We start from the raw sequence: 7,380 nt of genomic DNA, 5'->3' as shown, positions 1-7,380 counted from the left end.
TGGTCAGAATGTTAATCTTGATGATCTTTAGGTCAAGTTTAAATCTGGGTCAGATGGAGTCAAAAACTAGGTCACTAGGTCATATCAAAGGAAAAGCTTGGTTAATACTCTAGAGGCCACATTTATGACTATATCTTCATGAAACTTAGTCAGAATGTTAAACTTGATGGTCTTTAGGTCAAGTTCGAATCTGGGTCATGTCGGGTCAAAAACTAGGTCACGGGGGTCAAATAAAAGGAATAGTTAGTTAACACTTTAGAGGCCACATTTATGACCATATCTTAATGAAACTTGGTCAGAATGGGTTAATCTTGATGATCTATAGGTCAAGTTTAAATCTGGGTCAGGTGTGTTAAAACTAGGTCACTAGGTCAAATCAAAGGAAAAGCTTGTTAAGACTCTAGAGGCCAGATTTATGACTGTATCTTCATGAAACTTAATCAGAATGTTAATCTTGATGATCTTTAGGTCAAGTTCGAATCTGGGTCATGTGGGGGCAAAAACTAGGTCACCGGGTCAAATCAAAGGAAAAGCTAGTTAACACTTTAGAGGCTACATTTATGACCATATCTTAATGAAACTTGGTCAGAATGTTGATCTTGATGATCTTTAGGTCAATAGGTCAGGTGAGCTATACAGGGCCTTCATGGCCCTCTTGTTTTAACTAGGAGCATTGTCAAACTGTGGTGTTCATAAAATGAAAAGTTTTCAGGTAGCAGTTTGTTTGAATATTAAAAATAATGCTAGCAATACGTTTCTAATACAAAATGAGAAAATCTTTTGAATTTTGAAGATAGTAGTTAGTTAACTGCTAGTTATGAGCAATTAGAGAATGTTATAGAAATAGGCCTGGTTTAATCTGTTTGTCTGGCAGGTTCTATCCACTGTGTTCATACAGTATTATTATTTTCAGTCAGTCAGCTTTCATCCATATTGATGAAGTCAGTTTTCAGGGATATGGCTGAGAGAAGACAGCTGTATCATTTGATAGGGAAAGATTATACCTGGAACAGCGCATGAAACAGCGCATTTTTTAACATTTTTAAATGAGCAGCACCATGAGAAAACCAACATAGTGCATCTGCAACCAGCATGGATCCAGACCAGCCTGCGCATCTGCACAGTCTGGTCAGGATCCATGCTGTACGCTTTCAAAGCCTATTGCAATTAGAGAAACCGTTAGCAAACAGCATGGATCCTTACCCTGCGCTGGTCTGGATCCATGCTGGTTGCAAATGCACTATGTTGGTTTTCTCATGGTGTGGCTCGAATGTTGAATATAGTTTTGATACAGTGCATTTATTTTGTATAGCTAGATGTTCAGACTGTGGAAACTTGCAATTCTTCTGTTGTTATTTACAGCATCAAATCAAATGTTTGAATTTATTTATCAGTAGAGAGCTGCGATTTCATTTCTTGGTTGTATTACTGGTACTTTAGAAGGAAAAAATGTGCAGTGCATGGTTACTTGAAAAGTCACTATGAAGTTTGTGTAAAAGATATGTGTACTTTTGTAAGCCTTTGGAGGGTACTTACATGACAAAGTCAAACTGAATATTGTATTCTTTGCCATACTTTAAACATATTCATCACATATTTGATGTCATGGGAATGTTTTAAAGCCATTACACTAGTTGAATGAAGCTTTGACTTTGAAGTCATTTTAAGTATTGGAGTTCTTAGTCATTAACAGGTAAAGAAAGAAGAAACGAGAAAAGCTAACATGTTATAGAAATAATATTACATTTGTGTCTTTCCACATTGAATTTATTAAACTTTTTTTGACTTCTTAATCCAACATTGAAGGAAGACCTGTCTCATAGCTAGAAGTATGAACAGGCAATTTATATAAGTATAGAAAGTAGTAATTACATATATGTGTTCAACATCATAATACAAAAATCACACACAAAGCAGGCCCAGGGTCAAGGTCACACTGAGTTCAAATGTCAAATAGATTAACAACATGCAGAGTGCAGACCCAAGTCACTAGGTCAAACACTTTGAAGTCAAATGTCATGATCACAACATATTTCCTTCCCTGAAGCAAAATAGCATATGAGAGTGGAGTATTAAGGCATACAGACACTAAATAGCCTGAGCACCTATGAAAAAATGGTAGTCGCATAATGGCGGATTCAAATAGTTCTCAGTTTTTTTGCTGTAAGAAGGATTTTTCTTTGAAATCATTGCTATATATTGGTTGAAATCGTATTGCAGGCCTATACTTGATATACTGGTAGCATTTGCATGTTGAAAAAAGACTCCAAACTGATTTAACATGTGAAATTTATTCATACACCCCTACCCTAAATTGTGATTGTCATTTCAGTGTAAAAATTACGGTGTGTCCGTTTGACCAGAAATATTTTTCTTGCATCAAACATGACCCCTACTTTTCTTTTGATATTTTTACAGTATAAATGTTGCTCTACAAGAAAATGTAAGTTAAAGAAATTTAAAATGGGTCTAGGTGTGTATTGCAGCATTGTGAAAACTTGTCATTTTATATAGAATATATAGTGGTGGCTATTTAGTGTGTTATAACCTTAATCACCTTCTGTGATAGCTCATGCTTTTAAGAATTGATTTTCAACTGTTTAATATTCCTACATTCTTGGGTCTCTGGCAAATTATAGCCATTTATGATACAAGAGGGATCATTTTTGACATCACTCTGCAGTTACATAAATTTAAAAATGTTTACTAAAATATAATCTCGCTACTTTGAATTTCGTTAATGTTTGGTTTTGTGAAAATATCTGCTTTGACCTCAGTGGACTTTCTCCAAGGACTTGCCACCTTGCACCATTGTTACAGTTACCAAGGAAATTTCACCAAAATATCTCACTTGTGATACTTTTAATTTATATGCAAACTTTTTATTATGCCCCCGACATCTACTGATGCGGGAGGCATATAGTGATTGTCTGTCTGTTCGTCCTTCCATACGAGGTTAACCAAATGGGACCGTTTCGTCTAGCATCAATACCCCTTACTAGAATGACTTGATACTAATGCAGATGTAACCTGTGACCATTCCTCATCTTCAGACATCACCTGACCTCAGTTTGACCTTGAACTTGACCTCGTTTTGGACTTAGGTTGCTTTGTATCGACAAGGATGCCACCGGGGGCATCAAGCGTTTATTGAATGCAGCTTCTTGTTGAGTTTATTGTTTATGTATATGTGTATAGTAGGGATTAATTGTACATGTATTTGGTGTTGGATGTTTGTGAATATGCTTTTTCTCTAGCTGGACTACACAAAGCATATGGAGAGCTGTCCTATTTGACTCAGTGTCATCGTCCGCACCTTGGTTAAAGTTTTTATGCACTTTCATTGTGTCTCTGTTATTACTTTGCTTCAGGCTTAAAATATTGTTCCTTATTATCACCCACATCATATGTCTCAAGGTTGATAACTCTGTCACCAATATTTCGTAATTTATGCCCCCCCCCCCCCCCCCCCCTTTTCCCCATTTTTACTTAGAATTTCAGGTTATAGTTTTGAAGCACTTCCACTCTTTTTTTGTGGGGAGGGAGGATTTTTTTTAATGGATTTGATTCAGACTTGAAATAATTGTTCTTCACCCACATCATATGACACAAGCTGCATGGCATTGCAGAAATATTCCATGAACTATATCCCTTTGAAAATCTGGTTTCTGTTTTGTTGAATGTGCATTCTCTCTACCTTTATTACTGAGTAAATTTGATTAAAATTCAAACTGTTGTCCCACATCATCATCAACATTGGGGAGAATAAATCACTCCAGTGGTAGCTCTAGTTTCCTCAAATATGCCCCTTTTTCAGTATCAAGCATCGGAATATTCAAGTATACTGTGTCCTATAACCCTTGTTTCATGTCTGCTTCTCACTAACAGGAATTCAAATAAAATAGACTTCAGAAGTACAAGTGCAAAACAATAAGTGCTCAGAGGTGTGCTGTTATGATCATGTTTTCTTCATTGAGAATGATCTTGGTCAGTTTAAATAATGGCAATATTTCTCCTGTAATACCAAAGTCAGTCTGCCAGTCTGCCAGTCTGTCTGTCTGTCTATGGTTGATCTGCAGTTGGTAGATAATTTGGTTTCTGGTTTTAAAATGACTAGAGAACACCTTGGCCTACAGTAATTAGACTTCACAGAATTATTGCCTGTGGATCAGTAGATGACCCCATTTGTTCTTGGGATCTGTAAGTCAAAGGTCAAGATCACAGTGACCTTGAAACTAAAACAGTTCTCATCAGCAGCTGGAGAACACTTGGGCCTGCAGCTATAAAATTTCACAGATTGATTGTTTGCGATAAGTAGATGATGACCCTTACTGTTTAAGGGTCATTAGGTCAAAGGTCAATATCACAGCATACTGGGGCCTGAAAACACACCCAGTAACTTCTGACTTGCCATCATGCATAATTGTATTGTTTAATGTTTTGTTTTACATACATCTTATTTTTACAAACTTTCAGTAAAAAAGTTTTGGTATGTTTACTTAATTAACATGTTTTTGAAAAAATGTTTATACATTAATATCTGTCACTTTTAGTTCACCTCAGCAAGAAAAGTGCTGAGATTGAGCTATTGTGACCACTCACTGTCTGTCTGTCTGCCCATCCATAAATTTACACATTTCTTCAAACAACATCTTTTCTGAAATCATTTGGTTGGAATAGATGAAACTTTTGAGTGTTCCTTGCATTGTTTTCTACCAAAGTTGTTCTGAGAAGTCCATTCCATTCAGAACTCTGGTTGTCATAGGAAGGAAACACTTGAAAAATCTTCTTGTCGGAAACTGTTGGCCACATTTAAAGGCCAGATTTTAAAAAAGAATTTCACTGATATGTTCTTGAAAGTTTTGCAATTTTCTATTTAAATTGTTCACGCTAATGTGATTTCTCCAAAACGTTTGGTTAATAGGTAAGGTGGGGAGCAGGGCTAGTTTTCCCTGTAGGACACCATTGAAAACTTTCCTCAGTTTTCAATTCAAAGTAATTGGGCAGAAAATATTCATTGCATTTTTTCCAGTTTAAGCTCAGGAACTGTGGTGAGCGACCTAGGGTCATGATGGCCCTCTTGTTTACACAAATGTTAGAAATTATATTGTGTGTATTTATAAAAAAATATTTGCCTATTTTATGGCAAATACGCTGTATTGTTGTTATATTTATGACAAAGAAAAGGAAAAAAAATAAATTGAAAATCAAACTTGTGTTTTTATTTCTATTCATCTGCAACAGAGAAGAATGCATAAGGATTTATTTATGAATTTAAGTTTTGAGACGGGCCAAAGTTGATTAGTAAGCTGAGAGTTATGTTCTCTTGAATTCTCAAAAAATTCTGAGTAGCACCTCCATTTCTCAGGGAATCCTTACCATGTTTATACTTGTAAAGTCAATGTCAAATGGGAGTGTAATTTCAATGTCAAATGGGAGTGTAAAATCAATGTCAAATAGGAGTGTAAAGTCGATGTCAAATGGGAGTGTGAAGTCGATGTCAAATGGGAGTGTGAAGTCGATGTCAAATGGGAGTGTAAAGTCGATGTCTAATGGGAGTGTAAAGTCGATGTCAAATGGAAGTGTAAAGTCGATGTCAAATGGAAGTATAAAGTCGATGTCAAATGGGAGTGTAAAGTCAATGTCAAATGGGAGTGTTATTTCAAAGTCGAATTGAGGTACACAAAATGTACAGGTATGGTCAGTTATGTTTTCTTGATTTAATGATGATTTCCCAACATTTATATATAGTGCACCTCTTGTATTGCTAGATATATGTATACTAAATTGTACCGCTTAACATCCAAGTTTGTATTTCTCCCATATGTCCAGATACTACATATCCACTTACTTGTAGTTCTGGAGCTGAAGCATAAACAAGAATGTTTGAATTGTATCTAGATTTATAAAAGTTATAGGGCCAAACTGAGATGTGAAACCCAAATTTGTAGTTCTGTTTGGCGCCATATAACCTATACTGTGTTGGTGCACCATAAAACCCAAATAAAATAAACAGGAGGACCATGATGGTCCTGAATCGCTCACCTCTTCCCACATGACCCAGTTTTGAGTATGGCATCGTTTTTTCTATTATTTGACATAGTGACCTAGTTTTTGAGCTCATGTGACCCAGTTTTGAACTTGACGTAGATATTATCAAGATAAAAATTCTGACCAATTTTCATGAAGATCCATTGAAAAATATGGTCTCTAGAGAGGTCAAAAGGTTTTTCTATTATTTGACCTATTGACCTAGTTTTCAAAGGTACATGACCCTGTTTTGAACTTTACCTAGATATCATCAAGATGAACATTCTCACTAATTTTCATGAAGATCTCGTGAAAAATATGGCCTCTAGAGAGGTCACAAGGTTTTTTTATTTTTATACCTACTGGCCTAGTTTTTAACCGCACGTGACCCAGTTTCAAAACTGACTTAGATATCATCAAGGTGAACATTCAGATCAATTTTCATGAAGATCCATTGAAAAATATGGCCTCTAGAGAGGTCAAAAGATTTTAATAATTTTAGACCTACTGACCTAGTTTTTGACTGCAGTTGACCCAGTTTCAAACTTGACCTAGATATCATCAAGATGAACATTCAGACTAACTTTCATACAGATCCCATGAAAAGTATGGCCTCTAGAGAGGTCACAAGGTTTTTTTATTATTTGACCTACTGACCTAGTTTTTTAAGGCACGTGACCTAGTTTCAAACTTGACCTAGATATCATCAAGATGAACATTCTGACCAATTTTCATGAAGATCCATTCAAGGGTATGGCCTCTAGAGAGGTCACAAGGTTTTTCTATTTCAAGACCTACTGACCTAGTTTTTGATCACAGTTGACCCAGTTTCAAACTTGACCTATATATCATCAAGATAAACATTCAGACCAGATCCCATGAAAAATATGGCCTCTAGAGAGGTCACAACGTTTTTTCATTATTTGACCTACTGACCTACTTTTTGATGGCACGTGACCCACTTTCGAACTTGACCTAGATATCATCAAGATGAACGTTCTGACCAATTTTTATGGAAATCCATTCATAAGTATGGCCTCTAGAGGTCACAAGGTTTTTATATTTTTTAGACCTACTGACCTAGTTTTTGACCGCACTTGACCCTGTTTCAAACCTGACCTAGATATCATCAAGAAGAACATTCTGACCAACTTTCATACAGATCCCATGAAAAATATTGCCTTTAGAGAGGTCACAAGGTTTTTCTATTATTTGACCTACTGACCTAGTTTTTGATGGCACATGACCCATTTTCGAACATGATCTAGATATCATCAAGATGAACATTCAGTCCAACTTTCATACAGATCCCATGAAAAATATTGCCTCTAGAGAGGTCACAAGGTTTCT

The sequence above is a fragment of the Mercenaria mercenaria genome, chromosome 11 (genome assembly GCF_021730395.1).
Source record: "Mercenaria mercenaria strain notata chromosome 11, MADL_Memer_1, whole genome shotgun sequence".
Classification (NCBI taxonomy): domain Eukaryota; kingdom Metazoa; phylum Mollusca; class Bivalvia; order Venerida; family Veneridae; genus Mercenaria; species Mercenaria mercenaria.
Note: the sequence above shows the minus strand (reverse complement) of the source record.